Consider the following 18030-nt stretch of genomic DNA (forward strand, 5'->3'; position numbering starts at 1 on the left):
CAGGTTGAAACCACCTGTCACACTCGGTCCACGTGCATGATTGTGTGATCCTGTGTGTATATCCACACACTAGGCTTTTGGGTCTCCCTGTCCCATGCTTGTCTCACAAGTCTCCCTGGAGCATTTGTGCATTTGTGTCCTCATACCTGGTGTGGTAGTTCAGCGCCTCTCTCTATTCCCACAAGCCTCTAATGTGTGTCACATACACTGGTTGTGTGTCTCATGACTATCACATGTCTTTTCAGTTGTGGACGTGGTGTAATGCATGTGTGTGCGTAGGCTTGTTGAGGGGTGTCAGCATGCAGACCTCATCACAGTGTCCCCAGGATGCCTGTGCACGGGCCTCCAAGTTGTGCTGAGGTGTATCATTATTGTTACCGGACTCAGTGGGTCCTTCCCTTGGGGTGCATAGCCAGTGAACACACCAAGTACTTTCAGTTAAAGCAGAAGCATTTATTACTTGTGACAAGTAAGGAGACAGGGAGATAGCTCTCAAAGCACTGGACTGAAGTATTAAGCCTGGGGGGCATGCATATTCAAGAAAATGTTACTGTAGGTTGCCAAAATCTGCAAGCAAGCAGGCACTGGGTTGTTTGCTCACAGTGTGTTATCTTGTTCACTGGGATTCACCGTAACCTTTTCGGAATGTTGGGTATTTGGAGCTTTGTGCCATGAATCTCCAATCTCTTTTCTTAGAGCATTTCCGTTAGCAAACTTCTAATTCTGAATTCTTTCTCTGTCCCTTTGAGACGTACATAAAGCTTTCGAAAAGCTAAATAATCCTCTTGTCAGTTTTACAACTGTGTAAAAATGTGCTCCCGGGATTTTAATTTATGGAGGTGACTGAGTGACGACAGGAGAGGCTACTGCCATTGAAAGTTCCCCAAGGAAACGACAGGCACAGCAGGCCACGTAAGGCCACATGAAGCCTGTCACATGCAGGTGTCAGGAAGCAGAGAGGAACTGGGGCTGTGCCTTTATGACCACAGTGGCGGGAAGAACTAGGTAGTGACCTCCACTAGTGGGCAGGAAGCAAAAACACACATGCTATAGCTGGGAGTTTGTAACCCGTGGCCATGAGACCAGCTCGGAGGTGGGCCGGGACTTAACGAGGTCGGGCATCCGGGCGGCCGGCAGTGCGCCCTCGCCGGCCAGCGATCCGGATCCGTCCCGCTAATGTTCCCGCCGGTTGTCGGGCGCCATCTGGCGGTCACGTTTATTTTGTCCCTTCCCGGCCGGAGCTCGGGCGACGTCTGCAGGGGATGGGATTCGGCCGCGATGCCCGAGGCAGAGTTCCGGGAGGTCGGCGGGGCTGGCGGGATCATTCCGGTCTTGCAGGGCGGGCGCGCTTAGTGCTCTCTCCGGAGGTTGTACCTGCAGACTTACAGGGAAGAGGCTGGGTCCTCTCCGGTTGCCGAAGGGAGCAGGAAGGGGGTCTCCCGGGTCCGGAGGTGGGAACCGGGCCGGGTGGGGAGGCCCGAGGAGGGCGTGAGCCGTTCGGCCGCGGGCTCGCGTCGCCCGGTCTGCAAAAGCTCCCCCGTGGGGTTTTCCCGGGTCCTGATTCAGAGGCCGGCCGGCACCGCACTGCCTGCGGGCGAACCAGGTAGGGCAAGCCGGGCCGCCTCTGCCCCCGGGGTCGGGGGTAGAAGGGGGGGGCCGTCAGCAGGTTCTGTCATTTTCTTCACAAGGGAATTAGTGATGCAGCCCTGGTCTCCAGCTCTGAAGGGCTTCCCCTACTCCTCAAGAGGTAAAAGTAAACATTTCAATCACAGCCAAGGAGTTTTTTTTTTTTTTTTTAAGGTCTGGAGCCACCTCTTTGGAAAGAAAACATTAAGGAAGATCCCAATTGCTGCGGTAGGCGTCGGGTCCTACGTTTCCGGTCATAAAGACACGGATGGGAAGCTCTAGGATTGCTTCGAATAAAGGTGAAGAGCTCCTGCAGAGTGTCACTCGAATTCCCAGGCACATTTAGGATAAAACTAACAAATGGGGCAGTCAAGTCCTCTCACCTGAAGGCAAGTGAGTGTTCATCTTGGTGCTTGCGTTGAATGGGCTCTGTCTGCTTGGTGTATCATGAATGGGTGCGGTTTGTCTTTATAATGTCTTTAGTGGGCTGTCTGTGATGTGCATCACAGTTTAGTTTCGTGCTCATAGAACGAAGTATGTTTTTTCTCTACTTTGTGGAGAAGGTCTTGTTTTATTATCTCCCCAACATTGGTCACCGTGTCAAACAGTATCAGATCCAATACAGGTGAATTGAGAAACGTGGCAAATCCTAAAACAACGGCTATTACAAGAAGGGAAGAGTATTTTCTAGTATCAATTCTGTAGGCTAAAGGGGGGATTAATTACAAATGGCTAGGAGAAAACCTTTGGTGTCAGAAGTATAGGCTAAAGGGGGGATTTAATTACGAATGGCTAGGAGAAAACTTTTGGTTTCAGAAGTGTAACCCTGTGCCAATGTTTTTCAAACCCTGCACTTAAAATGCATTTTATTTTTAAGTTGATTATACGTAACAAAGCTTTTTAAAAAGCACAATTACGTTCTGGAATGTGGGAAGACCACATTCAGGTTAAATAAATTGCTATCCACACTTCCAGAAGTTAGAGAAGCTATTAAAAGGCTAATGATCTGTTACAGTGAAAGGATACAGATGAAAAGCAGGAAAGATGGCACAATAGGACAAAGTCACAGAGGGACCACATTGCCAGTTTCCTGTGCCCTGTCACTTAGGCCTCACAGCATCCGTGGGTGACAATATGAAGCGTACTGCTAAGGGGAGACCTCACACAAGACCTGGTATACAGGCTTTTTTTAGTATGTCACGCACAAGGGACACCTGTGTGGCTGAACTTTCTAGCTTCTCTGAATGTCAAACAGCTACAGAGACCCTAAGGCTCCCCTACCCACTGGCATGTCAAATTATTAATATAAATTAGAATGGCACAAGGCCCCGGGTAAACACACACTCTTATTAGTCCAAATGTTTCAAGGGCTCAGAGGTTTATTTCCCAAGAGTTGGGCCACTCTGCCAAACGTTTCTTTCAAATGAATACACATTGGACAACACAGGCCTGTGATGTAATCCTTTATACAGGTCAAGTAAAAATACTCAAAGCTCGTACCCTTGTTTTAATACATGTTGGTATTTATTATCTATGTCCTCAACCTTATTTATGGGCATCTCTGTATAAGGGAATAGTAGAAAGGAATGCTACTGCATGTGTTCCCCAGTCCACACTGGATGACCTTGAAACTGTGCCCCATAGGGTTAACAGAAGCTGATGACTAACAACTTCTTGAGCTAGAATTATAAAAAAAAAGGGAACAATATCATGTCAAAACCCCTAGCTTGTGAATTGTCTTAATTGGTTAAGCTCACTTGGGTGGGGTTTTTTTTCCTCCTACTTGCATGTGCTCCAAGCTCCCTCCCTAGTTGGGCCATGTAGGTTTTCTCTTCTCTAGTTGTGGAGTGGGCTCAGTTTGTGGCATGTAGGCTTAGTTGCCCACTGCATGTGGGATCGTAGGTCCCTGACCAGTTGTATCACCCTCATCCCCTATATTGGAAGGTGGATTCTTTAGCACTGGACCACCAGAAAACATCTCTGACAGGGTGGGGACACTGTAGGGAAGGGAGCCTCAGTTGTTTTTTAGAAAATTGGAGTCAGCTCTTGTCCAGCTATGTGTGAAGAACAGAAGCCTGTAATGCAGATACAGCTGTACACACTGACTACTGCCTCACCTTTTCTCTGATTGCCCTTCCCCCCACCTAAGACTACCCTGCCTCTTTGTCCCCTACAGCACCTCACCTCCAGGAAGGTGGCTGTGAGACTTTTTTGTCTCCTGGCTTGCTGCCTTGTGAGTGAAATTCCTCTCCGGCAAGCTTTGACATCCCACTGTTTGGCTTCTTGCACCTCTGGTTCAGTAAAATAACCTCCTGTTCACAGTGTGAAACTCCCCACAGTTGGAGTATTCATACCAGGGAAATTGGCAAAGACAATAATTGGGGGGGGGTGTTGGGTTTTTTTTTTAAGTAGGTGCTAGACTTACAGTAATGGAGACTATGTTAATACAGGTGGGGCACTGAACATTTATTCCATCCAGCAAAGTCACTGAGAAACTCAAGTTGCAACACATTTCTTTTTATTCTCTCCACAGTTACTAATAAAAAGACATTTAATCAAAGAAGACAATACACCTGGCAGATGAACATAGGAATGTTCAACATCGTGAATCACTAGGGAAATGCATCAGACCACAGTGAGGTATGTATCCACACTTTAAAAACAGCTAATATTCTGGGGCTTCTCTAGTGGTGCAATGGTTGAGAGTCTGTCTGCCGATATAGGGGACACGGGTTCGTGCCCCAGTCTGGGAAGATCCCCACATGCCGCAGAGTGGCTGGGCCCATGAGCCATGGCAGCTGAGCCTACACGTCCAGAGCCTGTGCTCCACAACGCGAGAGGCCACAACAGTGAGAGGCCCGTGTACCGCAAAAAAAAAAAAAAGGTAATATTCAAAACAGTAACCATACCAACCCACTACTGGTGAGGAACACAGGGGATGGAAGGTTCCCATACTGTTAGAATGCAAAAAGGATACAACCCTATTCATTCGTTTTGAAACATGAAACCAGGGGTTTCCCTGGTCCAGGGGTGTAAGACTCTGTACTTCCACTGCAGGGGCCACAGGTTCGATCCCTGGTTGGGGTAGATGCCCCATGGTGTGTGATGTGGCAAAAAAAAAAAATAATAATGTGAACATAAAGACCCCAATGATATTAAAAGTCTAGAAAACACTAACTGAATGGGAAAAAAGGAACAATAGTTGCCTGGGAGTTGTGAGGGGGTGTTCAAAGGTGGGTGTGGCAGTGATGGTGGATGTTTGTAATTATGACAATTATGACACTGGTTCTGGGGGTTTACATGTATCAAAATTTAATCAAGCTGTTATGAGGTATGTTCAAATTCAATACATGCCCATATACTACAGCTCAATTAAATTTTGGCTCCACATAAAAATCTGAATTTGGGGTGTGTGTGTGCCATGTGCCTTGCAGGAGCCAAGGATCCCCCTGAATCTTACTGTGAATCTCCTTTTCAGTAGAACTCTGGCAAACCACGACCCCATCCTTGATTCCTTGTCTCATGGGAGGGATTCTGTAGTAGTAGTGATGAAGACTGGTGAGAAATGAAAGGTTTTTTTAAAATTTATTTTTGGTTGTGTTGGGCCATTGTTGCTGTGCCTGGGCTTTCTCTAGCTGTGGTGAGCAGAGGCTACTCTTTGTTGTGGTGTGGTGGCCTCTCTTGTTGCAGAGCACAGGCTCTGGTAGTTGTGGCACACAGGCCTAGTTGCTCTGAGGCATGTGGGATCTTCCCAGGCCAGGGCTTGAACCCCTGTCCCCTGCAGCAGGTGGATTCTTAACCACCGTGCCACCAGGGGAGTCCCTGAAAAGTGTTTCCACTTAAGTTATCCAAGAACTCTGCCTGGGTCCTAAAAATCACATGCCTGTACTACACGATTTCCACACTCATTCCCCATTGTTTTCACTGTGCATCAAATGGCCTTGAGATAAACTTTGCAGATGCTGAGGGAATCCTAAAACCTTTACGTTACTCAGTCTGACACTGACTGAGGCTCAGGAGGTTTCTGCAAAAACCTTAATGCAGAACAGCCACAGTGGTGGGAACATACATGAATGCAATTTTATATTTTATTCCTTCTTCTTTGGTAGTCTCTCCCTATAATTCCCTGTTTTAGTCCCACAGAGAGCCCTGCACTCTACCCCAGAAGGCCTTGGACAACGATGCAAAATGGGCCAGAACTGGAGTGAAAACTATTCTCTGCCATGATACTACCCCCAGTGAGGTATACTAAGTTTGGAACACCCACAAAACCTGTTCCTGTGTCCTGTCCTAGCCAGTTGATGGAAGAGAATGACAAAACCCACGTGCTCAGGGAATCCATGCTCTTCTACAGGGGATACGAGAGCACAAAAGGCTACCTACCCTGATCACACTTAGATGACTGAGTCCCAGTATGGGGATCTGCCACTTGGAAAAGGTAAGAAACTCACATTGACAGTAAGTCAGAAAGTAGAGCATAGCTCCTGAAAAGCTTCCTACAAACTTCGACAGGTAATCTGCACACTAGGGTTGTTCAGTTGTATGGCATTCAACTTCTGTTGATGAGTCCCTCACAAAGCCTATTCAGTATGATGTATTAACTAAGGAGACAGTTCATTTGCTACTCTCCTCATCTCATCTCAAGGTCTTTCTCCAGTATGAACTCTGGTGATAGATGAGGTTATAGACCTTTGGCTGAAAGCTTTCTTACATTTGCTGCACTCATGGTCTTTTTCTGTGGCGTGACCTGTTTGGTGTTCAGTAAGCTGGGTGTTTTGTCTGAAGAATTCTCCATATTTAGTGCATGCATGTGTTTTTTTCCTCCAGTGTGACTGTCTTCTTAAGGCCTCTCTCCTGTGTGGACTCTCTCATGCTCTGCAAGCCTATACATCCAGGAGTAGTCTTTCCCACACTCATGGCACTTATAGAGACTTTGACCACTGTGAAACACTGCTGTGCAGTCAGCATCCTTTTGTGGAGTGACCTGGTGCTGGAGAAGGCTAGAGCTACCAGGGAAATCCTTCCCAGCCTCCTGGCATGTGAAGGAGTTCTTGGATGCATGGACTATGTGGCTCCTCATAAAGGCCTTACCCCTGTCTCTTCTAAAGAGATTCCCTCCACTATGCTGGTGAAATTTCACACCTGACACACACAGTTTCTGGCCAGGAATTGTTCCCAGGTCTTCACCTAGAGGCAAACTTACTGTTTAAGGCCAGGCTACACATCTTGCAGGGACAGGACTTTGGATGGACAGGTCTCTGAAGTATTTATTCATGGCACTTCTACAGAAACATTCTGCTCAGAAGTTATCTCCTTGTGCTCTGCTCCATACCAACAAACTGAAAGCAGAGAAATGACACAATGTTGGGGGGAGTGCACACAGAAATGAGGTACACAGTCACTGGCTTTGGCACCAAAACACTGTGGGGCACAGGACATGATCCTGATATAATTTGAACCCCTGATGCCAAATCAATGGAGCCAAGCCCACTTTGAACCCCTCATGCTGGGGCTTGGAGTCATGTCCACTCTGTCATGTCCCAGGTTTCACCTCCCATCCAGCTGGACAACAATATGGAACCTAGAAAATGCAAGTCCTAAGGGAAAGACAGGACAGGTGAACAGTCAGTACTAGCCCAGGAGAACAACCAATCCCCCAAAAAACCTGAGGAAAGAAAAACAGTGTCACAAAATGAACCAGTGACCCTGCTGGATCCCAACAATTCCTGGTACAGTCAGGGCCCAGGAAATATCAGCTGGAAGGGGGCAGAACCTAGAGCACAGAGGTGTGTGGGTCTACAGAGTCAACTTAGCAGGGAGTGGCTGAGACTAATGGAACCCACTGAACTAATTCCAAGTCTTATGACCCAGAAAAACTTCACTGAAAAAACTTCAGAGCTGCTGGTACTGGGGATACTTCTGAAAGGAGGTCGTACTCATTCAGCCTTGGCACCAACAACACAGATGAGAGGGAAGCAGTAATAGAGACGTGCCCACTGTCTAGGAGTCTGTGAAAAAACAGACTTGCCTTTGGAAAAGGGAAAGGCAGAGACCTGCCTAGGATGCTGGGATAGGTGGGAGGGCCTTACCCAATGATGCAACAAGTGCAAAGGGCTCCAGGATCACATCACGGTACAGGAATCTCTGGGCCTCATCAAGAAGCTTTCATTCCTCCTGGGAAAAGTACACAGCCACGTCCTCAAAGGTCACAGGGCCCTGTGATGATGGGACAGATTTGTACATAAGCAGCCTCTCTCCCCAGAACCCCATAAGTACTTCTAAACCCAGCCCATACTCTGGGTTCATCATCCACCCCAGCTCCGTGACTTAGAGGGCAGTGGGGCCCAATAACTCTTCATGCTTCCTTGATCAGTATGTACAACCCTGAGCAACAACAGGCAGGTGGACAGATAGATACCATGTAATCTGTGAGCCTGGTATGCAGGGCCCTTTCCCTTTCCTCCAAGACAACAGCCTGAGTGTACCCACATGTCTCCCAGACACAAGCAAACTTAGCCCCATCTTTCTTATACTTCTAATACTAGGGCCTGGGGCAATTAATTACTTCACACACTTTCCTCACATGCATATTACTCACTGAACCTCCTCATACATTACATATCTACCAATCATTCTCAGAACAGAAACCTCGTGCTACCATTCTAACTCTGCCTCCCTTGCTCTCTGTCCTTATCAGTTGTTAACAGACCTACAAGTCCTAGAGCACTCCCATCACAATCACATCCTCAAGCATTTGTATATACTAGTCCCATTACTAAGACAACCTTTCATGTCTCTGTCCACTGGCTGCCAAAAATTGGAATCTGTCCATAAAACCTAGGGTCTACAGACACCAAGTCCACGAAGACACCTGACACCAGTGCAGGGGTCATAAATGGTTCTGCTGAGTGAACCATTTAATATTTCAGGCAAAGACAAATACTCAAGAGAAAAATAAAGCATGTAAAAGAGGGCAGAAAATGTTATAGAGTTGTGCCATAAGGTCATGTGGATACCTTGAGAAAAGGCTGTCCAGAAGTGGGACAAGAAAGTGCAAAGCCTCTCTATCAGAGTCATGTCTGGTGTGTATGAGCAGCATCCACGAGGCTAGTGTGACTGGAGCCCAGTGAGCCAGAAGAATAAGGGATTGTGTTGGGGAGGAAATGGTTCTTTTCAAATTTTACTTTGGTTATATTAAAAATTATTACTTTATAAAAATCTCCACCTTACATAATCCATAGATTAAATTTTGATTTGGAATTGTGCTAACATTACATAATAGGATTCAAGAATACTTTTTATACTTATCCACCATATTCTTTGATATAGCCATTTTTTCCCCCCATACCTGTTCAGAGAGACTATCTGTAATTTCCTACTAGATTTCTTCTCCAGGGGTAGAGATCATGAAGCACAATTTACTGAATTCACACTGAAAATGACTCTGGAAAAGGGGTTCTTGCCAGAATCAAAGTGCTTGGCCTCCAGCAGTTGGGGATAACTGGGCATCATTGCTGACTCTTTAAACTTAAGAGAACTGCAACAAGCTATAGGACTTGACCTCTAGTCCATCTGCATTGTAGAAACACAGAAATACCATATTGAGTTCTTAACACCTTGCTAGGGATTCACAAAGCATTATAACTTTTTACACATACAATGATTCATTTTATCATCCTTAAAACAAGTATTTTAACAAGATAGCTTAATCATTTATGATTTTCCACTAAAATAAGTATTATTCAGGAACTTCCCTGGTGGTCCAGTGGTTAAAAATCTGCCTTCCAATGCAGGGGATGCAGGTTTGATCCCACATACTGTGGTGGGGCAACTGAGCCCATGTGCTTCAACGAAAGATCCTGTGTGCTGCAACTAAGACCTGACACAGCCAAAAATAAATAAAAGAATACATAAGCATTATTTGAAGAGTACAATCACATTGTACCTGAAAAAGAATTCAGAGTAATGATAGTAAAGATGATTCAAAATCTCAGAAAAAGAATGGAAACAGATGGAGAAGATACAAGAAATGTTTAAAAGAAAGGTAGATTTGATGAACAATACAATAACTGAAATTAAAAATACACTGGAGGGATTCAATAGCAGATAACTAAGGTAGAAGAAAGACTAAGTGAGCTGGATGACAGAGTGGTGGAAATAACAACATTTAATGAACCAACATTTGCATTATAAGGGTCGAAGAAGAGAAAGGGAAAAGGGCCTGAGAAAATATTTGAGGAGATTACAGCCGAAAACATCCCTAACATGGGAAAGGAAACACCCGAGTCCAAGAAGTGCAGAGTCCCATACAGGATAAACCCAAGGAGAAACACACCAAAACACATATTAATCAAACTGATACAAATTAAACACAAAGGAAAAATATTAAAAGCAGCAAGGGAAAAGCAACAAATAACATACAAAGGAATAATAACCATAAGGCTATATCAGCTGATTTTTCAATAGAAACTCTGCAGGCCAAAGTGGCACAATATATATTTAAAGTGGTGAAAGGGAAAAAACCTACAACCAGCAATACTCTACTCAGCAAGGCTTTCATTCAGATTAGATGGAGAAATTAAAAGCTTTACAGACAGACAAGCAAAAGCAAAGAGAATTCAGCACCACCAGACCAACTTTGCAAAAAGTGTTAAAAGAACTTCTCTAGGCAGAAAAGAAAAGGCCACAACTAGAAACAAGAAAGTCACAAAAGGGAAAGCTCATCAGTAAAGGCAAACGACGGAAACCATCCACACACGAAATATATCAAAACAGCAACCATGAGGAGTACAAATGCAGGAAATGGGAATTTCATTTGAAATTAAGACACCAGCACTTCAAAACAATCCTGTACATACATAGACTGCTATATAAAAACCACATAGGTGCAGGGGACACGGGTTCAAGTCCTGGTCGGGGAAGATCACACATGCCATGGAGCAAGTAAGCCTGTGTGCCACAACTACCGAGTGTGCACTCTAGAGCCCCCAAGCCACAATTACTGAGCTCGCGTGTCTAGAGCCAATGCTCTGCAATGAGAAGCCATGTAAATGAGAAGCCTGCACACTGTAATGAAGAGTAGCCCCCAATTGCCGCAACTAGAGAAAGCCCGCACACAGCAACAAACACCCAACTCAGCCAAAAAGAAAAAAAACACACAGGCAGACTGCAAACCAAAAAATTACAATAGGTTCAAAAAAATAAAAAAAAAAACAACCCCAAACACAACACTAAAGATAATCATCAAACCACAAGAGATGAAATCAAAAGGAAGGGAAGACAGAACACCAGACAAAAACAAATCCAAAGTTGGGGAACTATGATCCCTCAAGCCATGGGAAGAAGAAAAAATAAAAGAAATTGCCTATATGAAATCCAAAGAAAGCTAGAGTAGCAATACTCATATCACACAAAATAGACTTTAAGACTGTTACAAGAGACAAAGAAGTACTGCAGAATGATCAAGGGATCAATCTATAATGCAAAAAAGGCTAACAGCCGTAAGAAGAGAAACTGACAGCAACACAATGATGGGGGGACTTTAACACCCCACTTACACCAATGGACAGATCATCCAGAGAATCAATATGGAAAAACAAGCCTTAAATGACACATTAGACAAGATGGCCTTAATTGATATTTAAACCACATTGCATCCAAAAGCAACTGAATACACATTCTTTTCAAGTATACCTAGAACATTCTCCAGGATAGAACACATCCTGGGCCACAAAGAAAACCTTGGCAAATTTAAGTGAAATCATATCAAGCACCTTGTCCATATGAGATTAGAAATAAATTACACAATGAACTATTTAAAAAAAAACCCACACATGGAGACTGAACATGTTACTAAAAAACAATGGATCACTGAATACATGAAAGAAAATCAAAAACTACCTAGAGGGTTCCCTGGTGGTGCAGTGGTTGAGAGTCCACCTGCCGATGCAGGGGACACAGTTTTGTGCCCCGGTATGGGAAGATCCCACATGACGCGGAGCAGGTGGGCCTGTGAGCCATGGCCCCTGAGCCTGTGCGCCAGGAGCCTGTGCTGCGCAACGGGAGAGGCCACAACAGTGAGAGGCCTGCATACCGCGAAAACAAAAAAACTACCTAGAGACAAAGGATGATGAAAACACACTGATCCAAAACTACGGGACGTAGCAAAAAGTTCTAAGAGCGAAGTTTATAACAGTACAATATTTTCTCAGGAAATAAGAAAAATCTTCAATAAACAACCTAATCTTACTTACACCTAAAGCAAATAATAGCAAAGATCAATGAAACTAAAAGCTGTTTTTTTGAAAACATAAACCTTGCCAGAGTCATCAAGAACAACAGGGGAGGGCTCAAATCAATAAAAACGGACACCACAAAAATACAAAGGCTCCTAAGAGACTACTGCAAGCAACTATATACAATAAAATGGACAACCTAGAAGAAATAGGCAAATTCCTAGAAAAATACAACTTACTAAGACTGAGCCAGGAAGAAAAAGAAAATATGAACCACTGACCAGTACTGAAATTAAAACTGATTTAGAAAAAAACTTCCAACAAACAGAAAGGCCAGGACCAGATGGCCTCATAGAAGAACTTATCAAACATTTAAAAAGAAAACACCTATAAAAAACTGCAGAAGAGGAGACACTCCCAAGCTCATTCTGTGAGGTCATCACCCTGATATCAAAACCAAACATACCACCCACACACAAGAAAATTACAGGCCAATATCACTGATGAACATACATGCAAAAACTCCTCAATAAAATACTAGCAAACTGACTACAACACATTAAAAGGATCATACACCATGGTCAAGTAGGATTTACCCAGGGATGCAAGGATTCTTCAATATATGCAAATCAATCAATGTGATACACCGTATTAACAAATTAAAGAATAAAACCCATATGATCATCTCAATAGATGCAGAAAAAGCTTTTGACAAAATTCAAAACTGATTTATGATAAAAACTCTCCAGAAAGTTGGCATGGGGGAACCTACCTCAACATAATAAAGGTCATATACAACAAACCCACAGCTAACATCATTCTCAATGGTGAAACACTGAAAGCATTTCCTCAAAGATCAGGTACAAGACAAGGATGTCCACTCCTGCCAATGCTTTCGGAAGTTCTAGCCACGGCAATCAGAGAACAAAAAGAAAAGAAATGCAAATTGGAAGTAGTAAAACCATCACTGTTTGCAGATGACATGATACTACTCAGAGAAAATCCTAAAGATGCTATCAGAAAACTACTATGCTCATCAGTGAATTTGGTAAAGCTGCAGAATACAAAATGAATGCACAAAAATCTCTTGCATTCCTATACACTAACAATGAAAGATCAGAAAGAGAAATTAAAGAAATAATCCCATTCACCACTGCAACAAAAAGAATAAACTACCTAGGAATAAACCTACCTAAGGGGCTTCCCTGGTGGTGCAGTGGTTAAGAATCCACTTGCCAATGCAGGGGATGTGGGTTCGAGCCTTCGTCCGAGAAGATCCCACATGCCGCAGAACAGCTGAGCCCCCATACCATAACTACTGAAGCCTGCATGCCTAGAGCCTGTGCTCTGCAACAAGAAAAAAACGCCACTGCAACAAGAAGCCCATGCACCACCACGAGGAAGTAGCCCCTGCTCGGCATGACTAGAGAAAGCCTGCGTGGAGCAACAAAGACCTAATGCAGCCCAAGATAAATACATAAATAAATTTATTAAAATAATAAAAATAATAAAAATAAACGTACCTAAGGAGGCCAAAGACCTGTACTCAGAAAACTGTAAGATGCTTATGAAAGCAATCAAACATGACATAAACAGAGAGATCATGTTCTTGGATTGGAAGAATCTATATTGTGAAAATGACTATACTACCCAAAGCAGTCTACAGATTCAGTGCAGTCCCTAACAAATTACCAATGGCATTTTTCACAGACCTAGAACAAATAATTTTACCATTTGTATGGAAACAGAAAGACCTCGAATAGCCAAAGCAACCTTGAGAAAGAAAAACGGAGCCAGAAGAATCAGGCTCCCTGACTCCAGACTATACTACAAAGTTAGAGTAACCAAAAGTTTGGTACTGGCACAAAAACAGAAATACAGATTGATGGAACAGGATAGATAAAAAGTCAAGAGATAAACCCACACACCTATGGTCACCTAATCTATGACAAAGGAGGCAAGAATGTAAAGTGGAGAAAGGACAGTGTCTTCAATAAGTCGTGTTAGGAAAACTAGACAGCTACATGTAAAAGAATGAAATGAGAACACCCACTAACACCATACACAAAAAGTCAAAATTGATTAAAGACCTAAGTGAAGGCCAGACACTATAAAACTCTTAGAGGAAAACATACGCAGAACACTTTCGACATAAAGCGCAGCAAGATCTTTTTTGACCCACCTCCTAGAGTAATGAGAATAAAAACAAAAACAAATGGAACCTAATTAACCTTACGAGGTTGTGCACAGCAAAGGAAACCATAAAAAAGACGAAAAGACAACCCACAAAATGGGAGAAAATATTTGCAAACGAAGCAACTGACAAGGGATTAATTTCCAAAATAATCAAATAGTTCATGCAGATCAGTATCGAAAAAACCACAAACAATCCAATCAATAAATTGGCAGAAGACCTAAATAGACATTTCTCCAAAGACATTCAGATGGGCAAATGCACATGAAAAGATGCTCAACATCACTACTATTAGAGAAATGTAAATAAAAACTACAGTGGGAACCACCTCACACTGGTCAGAATGGCCATCATCAAAAAGTCTACAAATAATAAATGCTGGAGAGGATGTGGAAAAATGGGAACCCTCCTACACTGCTGGTGGGAATGTAAATTGGTACAGCCACTATGGAGAACAGTATAGAGGTTCCTTAAAAAACTAAATATAGAAGTACCATATAATCCAGCAATCCGACTCCTGTGCATATATCCATAGAAAACCACAATCTGAAAAGAAACAAGCAGCACAATGTTTACTGTAGCACTATTTACAACAGCCAAGACATGGAAGCAACTTAAGTGTCCACCAATGGAGGAGTGGATAAAGATGTGGTACGTATACACACTGGATAAAAAAGCCATAAAAAAGAACAAAATAATGCCATCGGTAGCAACATGGATGGACCCAGAGACTGTCATACTGAGTGAAGTAAGTCAAACAGAAAAAGGTATGATGATATTGCTAAAAAACAAAAAATAATAGAAACAAACTTATTTACAAAGCAGAAACAGAGCCACAGGTGTAGAAACAAACTTCTTGTTACCGGGGGAAAGTGGGGAGGGGGGGATAATTTGGGAGACTGGGATTGATATATACACACTACTATATATAAAACAGATAACTAATTAGGACTTACTTTATAACACAGGGAACTCTACTCAGTACTCTGTAATGACCTATATGGGAGAAGACTCTAGAAAAGAATGAATATATGTATATTTATAAGCGATTTACTTTGCTGTACACTTGAAACTAACACAACATTGTAAATCAACTATACTCCAATAAAAATTATTTAAAAAACCCCAAAACCCTCTAAGTGTGTGTACGCTGTAAAACTGAGTTTATGTAATGTATAATAAGTCTGTATCAAAATCTAACAATGGGGTAGTTGAAAAATATGTATAATTTCATTCAAAGAACTAAGTTAAAATTAGTAAGAACAAAATTAAAAAGTGGAAATGTTCATTTAAATAAAAATTTTAACATATATGCTAGATAAATGCATATGTGCACAAGAACAGATGGCAGGTATGGCTATAAATACAGAAAGTAGACCAAAAACAAAAAAAAAAAAGAAGAAAAAAGAAACACGTAAACAAAGAAGAGCCTTCAACAGGGGAACTTATAAAGACATTTTACTCATATATTCATATCTACAGAATACAGCACAAGAAAGGAAAATGAATGTGTTAGGGAACTGAAACCGCCCACCTTGGCCAGGCACAATGATAACCACTTGCCTGAATTGTCTCACAACAGGAAGTTCCGATAAAGAAAGGGGTGCTGCCTCTGAAAGCTAACTGGGAGAATTTGGGAGGGTCCGAAAGGAGGAGGGAAGAGATGATATGTCCTGCCTACCTCCCAGAATCCCCCTCACGCTGGAAACCACCTTGGCTGAGAGGTGAGTGCACCACCAGGAAGGACCCTGAGTCAGAACAACTGGCCATAGACAACCCGGAAACTAACCCTATTACCATAAAAGCTGAGATTGCGAGCATCATGGCAGAGCAATTCTCCTGGGTTCCCTACTGTGTTGCTCTTCGCCTAGGCACCCCTTTCCAATAAAGTCTCTTGCCTTGTCAGCATGTGTGTCTCCTTGGACAATTAATTTACGAGTGTTACACAAGTGCCCACTCTCAGACCCTGCAAGGGGTCCCCCTGAAACCATGCAACTCAGATTGGGACTTTACTTGATATCACACACCTGGTCTCAGGACTTAATGAATCTCAGGTTCTTGAAGTCTCCTCACAGAAAGAGTTCAGTGAGACAACGTGATAGGCAAGAATTGGATTTATTTAGCGAGGAACACACTCCACAGAGTGTGGGCCATCTCAGAAGGCGAGAGGCCTCAAAATATGACGTGGTTACTTTTTATGTTCTACGTAATTTCACAGGCTGAGTGGGAGGATTATTCCAACTACTTCCCGGGAAGGGGCAGGTATTTCCAGGAATTGGGCCACTACTCACTTTTTGGCCTTTTAGAGTTAGCCTTAGAACTGGCAGGTCGCTGGTGGGTGTGTTATTTACATGCTCATGTATTACAATGGGAATATAATGAGCCTCAAGATCCACCGGAAATCAAATCTTCCGCCATCTTGGACCTAATTGGTTCAAACCTGTTTGTTTTAGTCAAGTCCTATGGATATATCATTCCTTTAAAGGCTGTGCCCTGCCCCTTCCCTCCTGTTTCACCTCTTTCTTCCACAAAGTGATAGCCATGAAAAACATGGGTAAAGTCACACCACATTGCGCAAAAGAAGAAAAACGCATCATAAAACATATTACATTCATAAAAACTTTTAAAACAAGCGAAACTAAACAAGACACGTCAAATAGTTTCCACATAGTTGGCAAAACTATCAAGAAAAGAAAGGAAATGCTTACTTCAAACAGCAGCCAATACATTAACTTGCTGGGGATGGGGATAATTGTTTGGAAGAACCCCACAGGCTGCTTCTGAGGTCCTATTTATACAGCAATTTTGGCCTGAGCGGTGAACGGATATTAATCTCAGAGCTTCTTCAACCGCACATTGAAGTCCTCTGCAATTTTTTTTTCCCAGGCAGGTCATATTTCAAACTTCGGAAAGCCAAGTTTTGGGGGTACAAATAATAACTATAGGACACTAGTAAAAGAACACAGATAAAACACTGCTGAGTGAGAAGAGTTGGGGGAGGGCCCGGATGACGCAGCATTTACCTGAATCAGACACATCTGCGCCGGCGCCAGCGGAGTTTGTGGGTGAAGGTGGGGCCCGGGCACTGCGGCACCAACCGCCCAAGACAGAGTCAGGCCGGATAGCGCCCACGCCGAGCCTCAGACGAAGCTCAGAGAAGCGAGCACGGCGCCTTCCTGGCTCCCTGACCTCTGGCCTTCACAGCGTTGCGAAGTTCTCCGCCTGTGAACACAGCCGAGTTTACAAAATAACGACCTCAGTCGACGCCGGAAAAGCCGCCCAGATTCCGTCCTCTAGAACGGAAGTGACTCTTTCCTGAGCCTTCATTGGCCCAGGGGCGCCCACGAACTGGCGTAGTTTTTTTCTGGGTAATGCAGTTCACAGGCCTCTAGAACCTGTCAAGGGGTGGTGCTCCCCGCCTACAGGAAAAGCCCCGCCTCACTGCCCGGGTTCCTGGGAGTGTCCTGGAGGCTCTGAGGACGGGGGCGGAGTTTCACGCTTCTTAAAGGAGACGAACCCAGATTTCCATGGAATGTAGTCTTCGCTGGTCCCAGAGAGACAGCCATAATATTTCAGATGTTTCCGAAATCTACAAAACCAAACGGGCACATGATACCAGGTTGTCACTATGACACAAAGTTCATGCATCCATAGCTGGGGTCTATTTAACATTGTTTTATTGCTCTTCCAAAGGATGTAGGCTAAAGCTTTAGACCTCACTGTGTTAGGTCAGAATCAAGAGAACATAGACTCCAGACAGGGGGTCATAGTGAACAAGACAGAGGAGGAATGTCGGGTGGCCATAAGCAGGTGGACCATGTGTTGCTTCTCTGGTTCCCTCATTAAAGAGTAGAGCCAGTGATGTCCCATTCAGGGACACCATTTTTGAACATGCATCTGTGAAGAAGCATGTAATGAAATACACCTGCACACAGCAATTACCTCACCTTTTCTCTAACTCTGATGGCCTTTCCC

The 18030-nt window shown here is 43.6% G+C and overlaps 2 long non-coding RNA genes across 3 annotated transcripts; one reads left to right on the top strand and one right to left on the bottom strand.

Moving 5' to 3' along the window:
- Positions 1-163: 163 nt before the first annotated feature.
- Positions 164-17299, bottom strand: LOC114887993. 2 transcript variants are annotated; one of them, XR_003791676.1, is made up of 3 exons: positions 7716-9960; positions 6830-6965; positions 164-1381 (listed from the first exon to the last, which is right to left on the bottom strand). It is a non-coding gene; the product is annotated as an uncharacterized LOC114887993 (long non-coding RNA). The 2 variants fall into 2 exon arrangements; XR_003791674.1 differs by lacking the exon at positions 164-1381 and adding an exon at positions 17079-17299 and having other exon boundaries at positions 4948-6965; positions 7716-7842.
- Positions 1371-4756, top strand: LOC114887990. Its single transcript, XR_003791671.1, has 2 exons — positions 1371-2019; positions 4160-4756. It is a non-coding gene; the product is annotated as an uncharacterized LOC114887990 (long non-coding RNA).
- Positions 17300-18030: the final 731 nt, after the last annotated feature.

The sequence above is a fragment of the Monodon monoceros genome, unplaced genomic scaffold, assembly GCF_005190385.1.
Source record: "Monodon monoceros isolate NGI ecotype Baffin Bay Population unplaced genomic scaffold, NGI_Narwhal_1 Super_Scaffold_10, whole genome shotgun sequence".
In the NCBI taxonomy this organism is placed as follows: Eukaryota; Metazoa; Chordata; class Mammalia; order Artiodactyla; family Monodontidae; genus Monodon; species Monodon monoceros.